The sequence below is a fragment of the Sander vitreus genome, chromosome 8, assembly GCF_031162955.1.
Source record: "Sander vitreus isolate 19-12246 chromosome 8, sanVit1, whole genome shotgun sequence".
Lineage (NCBI taxonomy): Eukaryota > Metazoa > Chordata > Actinopteri > Perciformes > Percidae > Sander > Sander vitreus.
Window position 1 is genome coordinate 966022 of NC_135862.1, and position 12500 is coordinate 978521.

The following is a 12500-nucleotide window of genomic DNA, read 5'->3' on the forward strand; positions in this document are numbered from 1 at the left end:
ACACACACACACACACACACACACACAGAGACACACACACACACACACACACAGAGACACACAGAGACACACACACAGACACACACACACACACACACACACACACACACACACACAGACACACACACACACACACACACACACACACACACACACACACACACACAGAGACACACACACAGACAGAGACACACACACACACACACACACACACAGACACAGACACACACACAGAGACACACACACACACACATAGACACACACACACACACATAGACACAGAGACACACACACAGAGACACACACACACACACATACACAGAGACACACACACAGAGACACACAGAGACACACACACATACACAGAGACACACACACAGAGACACACACACAGAGACACACACACACACACATACACAGAGACACACACACACAGAGACACACACACAGAGACACACACACACACACGTAGACACACACATACACACAGAGACACACACATACACACACAGACACACACATGCACACAAAGACACGCACACACACACACAAACACACCTACACACACACACACACACACACACACACAGACACACACACAGACACACACACACACACACACACACACACACACACACACACACACACACACACACACACACACACACACACACACACAGACACACACACACACACACACACACCTCTATGTTCTTCACATGAACTCCTTTTACATTTTTCAACATAGAAACTTCATTCCAACATCCAAACGTTCAGCACGGTCAGGACGTTCCTGCTTCTATAACATCTCCATAACCTTCATACTTTCTGAAATATTCAACGTTTTCGGGGAAATTTCCCACATTCAAGTGAACGGACGGAATTTTAAAAGTTGACACAAATTCATACATTTTCAACTGTTACCTACTCATTCATACATTCACCGAAAAACACCATTACTCTTTAAAATGTTCCACATCATTCATACATTCTGGGGAGCGTCGGCCTTTCAGTACCCACACCGCCATTTCTTCAGAACTCGCATTCTCTAGTTTGTCTTTATTAGTTTTTTGGGGCTTTTTACCTTTATTTGATAGTGACAGTGGATAGACAGAATGGTGGGAGAGAGAGGGGATGACACGCAGCAAGGGGCCGCAGGTCGGACTCAAACCTGGGCCGCTGCAAAGGACTCAGCCTGCATGGGGCGCACGCTCTTACTGGGTGAGCTAGAGGTCGCCCCCGTTCTCTGATTTTGACTGATATGATGATATGACTCACGATATTGGAGATAATTATCATTTTTGTAATAAATATTAAAATAAAAAAGATGTAAATGATTATAGTGTGATATCTGCCAAACAAAGATGTTTTCTTTAGTCTGTAGGATACCTACAGACTAAAGAAAATTTGAAGCCTGGCTCCGCCCTCCTACGTACTACGTCTGGGTTTGCGGTATATTCTTGGGTTTTCTCCGGCCAAATATTTGGGGGTCCAATCAGCGAACAGAGGGAGGGGCTGAGAACGATGGCGTTGAGGCCGTACGCTAGTTTGAGTTGTAGTTCCGTAATGGCGGCGGAGAAAGATGCGAGCGAAGCCATTCGGTCCGTTGTGGCAACGCTGCTGAATATCCAGAAGTTAAAGCCCGAGCAAGAACAGTCTTTGCTGAGTCGTGTTGGGGGCCGTGATGTTGTGGTCCTCCTCCCCACGGGGGTTCGGGAACAGTTTGATTTTCCAGCTCGCTCCGTTAGTGGTGAAGGAGTTAGCTAAGGCTAACGCTAGCGATGCTAAGCCGACGTCACGACCAAACGTTCCACGATCCATGATCCAATAGTTTTAAACTTCAACAGAGGACCCGCCTTCAAGGAAGTTAACACTGGTCAATGGAGAGAGGCCAGACTCTCTGGACCAAATGAAATGTACCAGAGTCTGGTAGGACCAGGGTAGTGGACCAGAGTCTGGTAGGACCAGGCTAGTGTACCAGAGTCTGGTAGGACCAGAGTCTGGTAGGACCAGGGTAGTGGACCAGAGTCTGGTAGGACCAGGGTAGTGGACCAGAGTCTGGTAGGACCAGAGTCTGGTAGGACCAGGCTACTGTACCAGAGTCTGGTAGGATCAGGCTACTGTACCAGAGTCTGGTAGGACCAGGCTAGTGTACCAGAGTCTGGTAGGACCAGGGTAGTGGACCAGAGTCTGGTAGGACCAGAGTCTGGTAGGACCAGGCTACTGTACCAGAGTCTGGTAGGACCAGGCTAATGGACCAGAGTCTGGTAGGACCAGGGTAGTGGACCAGAGTCTGGTAGGACCAGGCTAATGTACCAGAGTCTGGTAGGACCAGGGTAATGTAGCCGAGTCTGGTAGGATCCAGGCTAATGGACCAGAGTCTGGTAGGACCAGGCTAGTGTACCAGAGTCTGGTAGGACCAGGCTAGTGTACCAGAGTCTGGTAGGACCAGGCTAATGGACCAGAGTCTGGTAGGACAGGGGTAGTGGACCAGAGTCTTGTAGGACCAGGCTAGTGTACCAGAGTCTGGTAGGACCAGGCTAATGTACCAGAGTCTGGTAGGACCAGGCTAGTGTACCAGAGTCTGGTAGGACCAGAGTCTGGTAGGACCAGGCTACTGTACCAGAGTCTGGTAGGACCAGGCTAATGGACCAGAGTCTGGTAGGACAGGGGTAGTGGACCAGAGTCTTGTAGGACCAGGGTAGTGGACCAGAGTCTGGTAGAACCAGGCTAGTGTACCAGAGTCTGGTAGGACCAGGGTAGTGTACCAGAGTCTGGTAGGACCAGGCTAATGTACCAGAGTCTGGTAGGACCAGGCTAGTGGACCAGAGTCTGGTAGGACCAGGCTAATGTACCAGAGTCTGGTAGGACCAGGCTACTGTACCAGAGTCTGGTAGGACCAGGCTAATGGACCAGAGTCTGGTAGGACCAGGGGTAGTGGACCAGAGTCTGGTAGGACCGGGCTAATGGACCAGAGTCTGGTAGGACCAGACTAGTGTACCAGAGTCTGGTAGGACCAGGCTAATGTACCAGAGTCTGGTAGGACCAGGCTAGTGGACCAGGGTCTGGTTGGACCAGGCCATATGATTTGTCTCTGCAGCTCAAATATTATGCCTTTCCAGAGAAACTCCCCCATCAGTGGTTTGTTCCAGCATCATTCTGACCAAGGGGGTAAGCGAGCATCTGGAACGCGTAGCTCCTGTGGCCATTTTGATGCTAACAAGCCATCACCTCCCGTTAGCATCCCGTTAGCATCCCATTGACTCCCATTCATTCTGACGTCACTTTGACAGAGAATACCTTTACATCTGAAGCGTTTAAAGACTCTATTTGTCCGTTGTTTATTTCTAAAGAAACACGACAATGTATAAAAGGCTCCATTACCTTGTAGCTCACGTTATGGCTCCGTAGCAGACGTTTTTATAACAATAGGCTAACGATTGGGTCATAACCACGAGACTTCCTGTCTCATAGTAGAGGAGTTACCGTATAGTACAGGAGAAGCTCTCAGGCAGTTTGGACTTCCATCAGCTGTTTAAGTGTAATGACTAATGTTAACTATCATTTTAGTGATCAATAATGAGCCTGTGTCTATGTTATCTCCTTACATATACCTACGCTCTCCGTCTCTGCTAGATTGGGAATGATTGAGATTTCTCTTGGCACAGCTACCAGAAGACTTCCAACTTTCAGACAGGTTGCTCACGTCACATCTACGTCTTCAAGCTCAGTTGGAGGCTGCTCAGTAACGCTCAGCCATCACCGGGAAAGAGACGTCACTGGTCTCCGTTGAAGTCTACGGAGTCGCTGTGTCCATTATTTTACTGTCTATGTTCTGATCTATATTTAGGTTTCTAGAGGCGGTGCCCTCTAGTGGTCGTAGTAGTTCTGACGGGAGCAAAGCAGGAAGTAAGGTGAGGAAATAGAAGAGTGCCAAGTGTCCTGGTAAGGAGGCAGGTTGGGGGGGACTTTGACCCAGGAGACCGGGGTTCATGTCCCATTTGAAAAGGAAAGGAAACAAATGGAGCTACGTCACGTTCTGTGTAACGTTGTAGCCTTCAGGAAGTGAAGTCACGTCTGATTTGAACCCAAACCTCCTCTATTCACAAAAATGTTGAATATAGCCACAAAAAAACGCCAGAAAAACGCCCAAAAATAAATCTACCAGAAGTGTTAAAACAAGGTGACAAAAAGCTCCAAAACGTTGGGAAAAAAAGAGCCGAAAATGTCGAATAATGCCATAAAAATGTTTCTAAAGAAACCAAAGCTGAAAAACAGCTGAGATCTTGTCTACTGCACCAAAGTGGTTCGGCGCCAAAACATCAATAAAAAAATGAATTAAAAATAAATTAAAAGCGTCAAATGCGTTGGGGAAAAAGGACCAAACATGTACAAAAAATGTCAAAAAATCACCAAAAACGTAGCAAAAGCGACGTCTACGAAAAAAGCGACACAACGCATTAAAAATAGCAGCAAAAATGTTGAACATAGCAACAAAAAAAACGTCCAAACGTCTAATACAAAGCTACCAAAATGTCAGAAAAGCAACTGAACTCTCGCTGCACCAACACATCAACACACACATGTTCATGTTTATCTCTTCACCATAAAGTCCAACTACATCAGTACATATGTAGAAAAGATCCGGACGCAAAGGACGATGATTAATCATGATTCTGAATCACAAAGTTATCAAATTATTTTGTGCAAAACTGAGAAACTTCATGTGTTCCAGAGAAGATATCAGAAGTAAACGTATTCCCTTTCACCCAAAACCAGCAGCCAAAAAAAGCCATCTTTCAGGACGTAATGTCCTTCCAAAATCAGGCTTAGGAAACATTATTAGAGAAGTCAACCGTTTAACCCTTTGTGTTGTCTTCCCGTCAACCTTGAAAAAAAACCTTTTTTTTCTACGTTTTTTACGACTTTTTTTCACGGTTTGTTTTTGCTTTTTTCCAACGTTTTAAATATTACATTTTTTCTTCTACATATTTTCAGCGTTTATTTCTACGTCCCATTTTTTCTGATATAAAACAAACATTAAAAACGGGCCAATGTGACCCGAAGTCAACACAGACAAACACATCTTCCATCCTCTTAACCCTCCCGCTGTCCTCGGGTCTGACCTGTTTACAACAACTATGACAACAGAACGTTGAAAAAAGCGACAAATGTTGGAAAAAGCTCCAAAAACGCAGGAAAAAAAAGCAACAGAAACTATTTTTTTGTTAAATGCTGAAAAAAAGTGACCAAAAAAAAACCATCAGAAACATCTAAAAAATGATAAAAACAAAATTAAAAGAAACGCCAAAAAAGTGACACAAAAATCGGAATACAATCGACAAAAACGTTGAGTAAAGTGTAGTAAAAGAACAACAAAATGTTGAGATTTGGACACCAAGTCGCGTCACGGTCGACAGGAAGACGACACGAGTTTAAAGGAACGTTGTGAATTAGAGAAATCAGCCGCTGAAAAACACATCTTCACAAAATCAAGAGTCTAATATTTACGTTATATGAGTCAGCTGAAGAGTCTTAGATGTTTCCATTACTGATTCATCCACACACACACACACACACACACACACACACACACACACACACACACACACACACACACACACACACACACACACACACACACACACACACACACACACACACACACACACACACACACACACACACACACACACACACACACACACACACACACACACACACACAGACACACAGACACACACACACAAAGAGACACACACACACACACACACACACACACACACAGAGACACACACACACACACACGCACGGGACACACACACACACACACACACAGACACACACAGATACCCACACACACACACACACACACACACACACACACACAGAGCACACACACACACGCGCACAGACACACACACACACACACACACACACACACACACACACACACACACGCACAGACACACACACACACACAGACACACACACACACAGACACACACACACAGACACACACAAACACACACACATGCACGTGCACACACACACACACACACACAGAGACACACACATGCACGCACACAAAGACACACACGCACACACACAGAAACACACACAGACAGACACACACACACACACACAGACACACACACACACACACACACACATACAGACACACAAACACACATGCATGCACACAGAGACACATACACACACATACAGACACACAAACACACACACACACATGCATGCACACAGAGACACACACACACACAGACAAACACACACACACACACACACACGCACACACACAGAAACACACACAGACAGACACACACACACACACACACACACACACATACACACACACACACACATACACACAGACACACACACACACGCACACACATTACACAGAGACACACACACGCACACACAGACAAACACACACACACACAGATACACACACAAACACACACACACACAGACGCACACACAGACAAACACACACACACAGACACACAAAGTGAAAGACTAAAATAGTTTTTTTGTCCGACTGAGAGATTCTGTCCTTCCTTCCTTACGTACTAACCTAACAACTTACATGATGCAGAGCTGCAAAGATTCCTCCATTACTTATCAACTATGACATTAATCTCCAACTATTGGATGTTGGAACTGATGATTGGATTCTGATAATCCAATCATCAGTTTGAGTCATTTCTTCTGATAAAACAGTGAAATGTGTGTGATGTCAGCTTGTTAAATGTGATCTTTTGCCTGAGAAAGTGACTCAAACGATTGCTGGATGATTTAAAAAGGTTGCCGAGTTACTCTCAAAATGATTGAGTGAGATATTTGCGTCAGGTCCAATATGATTACAGGTTATATATCTGGGTCTTTCTAGACGGACACAGATTCAGCACAAGTGTGACAAAGATCGAGAGAGAAACTTACTTTACTGAGCTGAGAGGAGCAGCCGGTCCAACTGTGGAGTCGTCGCCTTCTGTTGCTCTGCTTCAGCTGCTGCTAAACACACACACACACACACACACACACACACACACACACACACACACACACACACACACACACACCAGCCTCACCGTGACATCACAGGCTTTAATCCACACCCTGAGGAAAAACGAGCTCAGCTCATTTACATAGTGTGTGTGTGTATGTGAGTGTGTCTGTCTGTCTGTGTGTGTGTGTGTGTGTGTGTGTGTGTGTCTGTGTGTCTGTGTGTGTGTGTGTGTGTGTGTGTGTGTGTGTATGTGTGTGTGTGTGTGTGTGTGTGTGTGTGTGTGTGTGTGTGTGTGTGTGTGTGTGTGTGTGTGTGTGTGTGTGTGTGTGTGTGTGTGTGTGTGTGTGTGTGTGTGTGTGTGTGTGTGAGTGTGTGTGTGTGTGTGTGTGTGTGTGTGTGTGTGTGTGTGTGTGTGTGTGTGTGTGTGTGTGTGTGTGTGTGTGTGTGTGTGTGTGTGTGTGTGTGTGTGTGTGTGTGTGTGTGTGTGTGTGTGTGTGTGTGTGTGTGTGTGTGTGTGTGTGTGTGTGTGTGTGTGTGTGTGTGTGTGTGTGTGTGTGTGTGAAGGGTAACGCCTGTTTAACTGGGTCACAGTTCACTCACACACCCAGTGTGTTTACTGTCACAGCAGAGAGTTAATAAGTGAGTAATAAGTGAGTGTTTTGTGACATGCCAACTGCAGGACAAATGTTGGGAGCAGCACCAGAACCTGCTGATGGCTCTGGCTGACCTTTCTAAGGGAGCAGCACCAGAACCTGCTGATGGCTCTGGCTGACCTCTAAGGGAGCAGCACCAGAACCTGCTGATGGTTCTGGCTGACCTCTCTAAAGGAGCAGCACCAGAACCTGCTGATGGCTCTGGCTGACCTCTCTAAAGGAGCAGCACCAGAACCTGCTGATGGCTCTGGCTGACCTCTCTAAAGGGAGCAGCACCAGAACCTGCTGATGGTTCTGGCTGACCTCTCTAAGGGAGCAGCACCAGAACCTGCTGATGGCTCTGGCTGACCTCTAAGGGAGCAGCACCAGAACCTGCTGATGGTTTCTGGCTGACCTCTCTAAGGGAGCAACTAACATTGTTATGGTGGGGGGGCCATTTCAGGAGATTAACTCACTAACATTGTTATGGTGGGGGGGCCATCTCAGGAGATATACTCACTAACATTGTTATGGTGGGGGGGCCATTCCAGTAGATATACTCACTAACATTGTTATGGTGGGGGGGCCATTTCAGGAGATTAACTCACTAACATTGTTATGGTGGGGGGGCCATTTCAGGAGATATACTCACTAACATTGTTATGGTGGGGGGGGGGCCATCTCAGGAGATATACTCACTAACATTGTTATGGTGGGGGGGGGGCCATCTCAGGAGATATACTCACTAACATTGTTATGGTGGGGGGGCCATTTCAGGAGATATACTCACTAACATTGTTGTGGAAACACAGTAAACATGGAGACTAAATGAACACTTCCTGCATTACTTCAAATACTAAGTTCCTCCTCCAGTAAACTAGTATTCACATGAAATAAAACAATAAAACATTCAGACCATTCAGCAAAGCACTCTGGGTAATTCAATTCAATTTTATTTATAGTGTCAAATCATAACAGGAATTATCTCAGGACACTTTACACATAGAGGAGGTCTAGACCACACTCTATAATTTACAAGGACCCAACTATTCCAGTGATTCCCCCAACAGCATGCATGAATGCGTAAGTGCGACAGTGGCGAGGAAAACTTCCTTTTAGGAAGAAACCTCGGACAGACCCAGGCTCTTGGTAGGTGGTGTCTGACGGGACAGACCCAGGCTCTTGGTAGGCGGTGTCTGACGGGACAGACCCAGGCTCTTGGTAGGTGGTGTCTGACGGGACAGACCCAGGCTCTTGGTAGGGGGTGTCTGACGGGACAGACCCAGGCTCTTGGTAGGCGGTGTCTGACGGGACAGACCCAGGCTCTTGGTAGGCGGTGTCTGACGGGACAGACCCAGGCTCTTGGTAGGCGGTGTCTGACGGGACAGACCCAGGCTCTTGGTAGGCGGTGTCTGACGGGACAGACCCAGGCTCTTGGTAGGCAGTGTCTGATGGGACAGACCCAGGCTCTTGGTAGGCGGTGTCTGACGGGACAGACCCAGGCTCTTGGTGGGGGGTGTCTGACGGGACAGACCCAGACTCTTGGTAGGCGGTGTCTGACGGTGCCGGTTGGGGGTATGATGAACAATGGCAATAATAGTCACAATAACAATATTTTAATAGTTATAATAGTTCATGGTGTAATAGGGCACAGCAGGGCGTAGTAGGGTATAATAGGGCACAGCAGGGCGTAGTAGGGTATAATAGGGCACGGCAGGGCATAGTAGGGTGTAATAGGGCACGGCAGGGCATAGTAGGGTGTAATAGGGCACAGCAGGGCGTAGTAGGGTATAATAGGGCACAGCAGGGCATAGTAGGGTGTAATAGGGCACAGCAGGGCGTAGTAGGGTATAATAGGGCACAGCAGGGCGTAGTAGGGTGTAATAGGGCACAGCAGGGCGTAGTAGGGTATAATAGGGCACAGCAGGGCATACTCCCTAAGTATAAGTGAGCTTTCTATGGGGAGAAGTAGAGATAGGGTGGGGGTGCGCCATGACTGTGGCTACACACCCTCCCCCGCCGGTCTAGGCGAACGCTGCAACTCCTCATACCCTAAATATAGTAAGCTTTCTATGAAGAGAAGCAGAGATAGTGTGAGGGTGCGCCATGACTGTGGCTACACACCCTCCCCCGCCGGTCTAGGCGAACGCTGCAACTCCTCATACCCTAAATATAGTAAGCTTTCTATGAAGAGAAGCAGAGATAGTGTGAGGGTGCGCCATGACTGTGGCTACACACCCTCCCCCGCCGGTCTAGGCGAACGCTGCAACACCTCATACCCTAAATATAGTAAGCTTTCTATGAAGAGAAGCAGAGATAGGGTGAGGGTGCGCCATGACTGTGGCTACACACCCATCCCCGCCGGTCTAGGCGAATTCAACACTGGTTGCTATGGACTTGTCACTAGGCTTCGTCATTGTATATTTTAGCACATAGGTAAAGCTGCTGAAGCTGAACATTATATTCCAAAACACATGCAAAGCAGATTTTACATTACATTGTAGCAATAGACGCTTAAATCCAACTAAAACGTAACGGTGAACAATCAGTGTTGGACCTCCAGTCTGTTGAGATGCCTCCACACACTCATCATAAAACGTTAAGACACGTTGAGAAAAAAGATCCGTATTTTGCTGTAATCCAATGACACGAAAAGAAAGTAATCCACAGCGATCAGTAGATCTGACAAACAGAGTCTCGGTGTATCCAGCAAGGCCGATACGACGCCACATTCACCAGCCAGCTCCAACCAGGTGAACGAGGCCTCTCCACTTCTCCGCTTAAACAAAGTGGAATAAACGTATACAAGTCCAAATCTACACAAAACAGCGCAATCAATTAGTAAGCTGACATCACATGTGTATACACGGCATTTAGGAAACCTTTATTGCAACGTTGATGTCCAGACTATAGTACAACAGTAAGTTTTGTTTTTTATCGTCCCTGCTGCTCCCATCGTCAGCCAGGTAATAGTTTTTTTTACTAAAGCAGTATATGAAATCAGATGTATTACCTACCACCATTTAGTTGTTTTGTGTTATTTAAGATATTTATAAAATATCTGGTAATAATTATCTGGATAAATAATTATTCCACTCATTTTTTTAAACAATGCAATTACCAGTGTTACGACCTGATGTCTAGGGGTAACCCCCCGCACACACACACCCCACTCTTCCCACTCCCAAACATGGCCAGGACAAAGAATTGCAAAGTAACAGTCTATTTATTTCGGAGATGAGGCCCCAACACAACAAACTAAACTTACCTAAGCCAAAACACAACGTAACAAAAAGACAAAGCTCTAACCTAAGCTGCTAATAACAAACAGGAGAAAAAGGGAACCAAACAAAAGGACTTCTCACTCCTACCAAACTGCTACTAGCAAATAATTCAAAGATATATTCACAGATGAAACTAAATGGTTAAAGATAACAAATCCAAGAAGTCAAAACAACCATTTTGACAGAAGGTTGTTAACACTACTCACAACAACGTGAAACACAAGACAGGTTTCCACAGGCACATGTTGGGAACGGCAGAGTGAAGAGAGAGACAGAGCTCCTGTCCAATGAGGCTTAAAATGGCTGCTGTCCTCCAGGCGACCAATCAGGAGACAGCAATCAGCTCTGCTGGACCAATCAGCTGTTCTTCATTACCTGTGTACACTCTTGAGAACAACTGATAGAGCAGGGCAAAACAAATCACAAAACATGACCCCAGGGTCATAACACCCGTATGAGCCACCAGGGGGGCAGTGCTCGTCCTGCCCCCCCAGCAAACTCTGCGTATGTGGTCAGACCTAGACCTAGACCCTAGATCTGCTAGGGGGCCGAGACTGAGAGCTACATGGATAAATATGCACCAAACAAGCCACTTTGAAATGTTGCTCTTTTCATGAATAAAACAGTTGGGTGACCCTCCCCTCAACAAAAAAATAAAAAGACATGACCCTCCCCTATTTTCCTCCGGTGGTCCATTCCATAACGGTCCCTTACCGTTGCCCATGTTGTGTCTTGGTTGCAGCGCTACGCTGCCGATGTGTGGAAGAGGAACTTCGCCGACGCTGTTTCTTGATTCTTGATTATAAAAAGGTTTATTACATCAAATAATTCAGCATTATTTTACAAGCTTCTGCAGGAGCTCGGAGAGGCGACCAACCCAATCTTCAAATATTGTCGCTATTGTAGTTCTGCTGTTATCACATGATATAGTCTGTGCATTTAGTAACCTAAAGTGGGGGTGTGAGTATATGCTTGGAGTAGGGAACTGACCATTTAAGGCCCCATACATGGTATAGCTCCAACAACATGTCTTCTGTCTTAGGGTCCCGTCTAATGTTAACAGTTTCCAAATGTCTTCTGTCTTAGGGGGCCCCGTCTAATGTTAACAGTTCCCAAATATCTTCTGTCTTAGGGGCCCGTCTAATGTTAACAGTTCCCAAATATCTTCTGTCTTAGGGGGCCCGTCTAATGTTAACAGTTTCCAAATGTCTTCTGTCTTAGGGGCCCCGTCTAATGTTAACAGTTTCCAAATATCTTCTGTCTTAGGGGCCCCGTCTAATGTTAACAGTTCCCAAATGTCTTCTGTCTTAGGGGCCCGTCTAATGTTAACAGTTCCCAAATATCTTCTGTCTTAGGGGGCCCGTCTAATGTTAACAGTTCCCAAATATCTTCTGTCTTAGGGGCCCGTCTAATGTTAACAGTTTCCAAATATCTTCTGTCTTAGGGGCCCCGTCTAATGTTAACAGTTCCCAAATATCTTCTGTCTTAGGGGGCCCGTCTAATGTTAACAGTTCCCAAATATCTTCTGTCTTAGGGGGCCCGTCTAATGTTAAC

At 46.2% G+C, this 12500-nt stretch overlaps 1 protein-coding gene across 1 annotated transcript in view; it reads right to left on the reverse strand.

The window, feature by feature from the left end:
* Nucleotides 1-7071, reverse strand: part of LOC144521732 (midkine-like) — a 19838-nt gene extending 12767 nt beyond the window's left edge. The window contains exon 1 of the mRNA XM_078256302.1: nucleotides 6964-7071. The gene's annotated coding sequence lies outside the window, so the exon portion shown is untranslated. The remainder of the gene's footprint in view (nucleotides 1-6963) is intronic.
* Between the last annotated feature and the right edge of the window lie 5429 nt (nucleotides 7072-12500).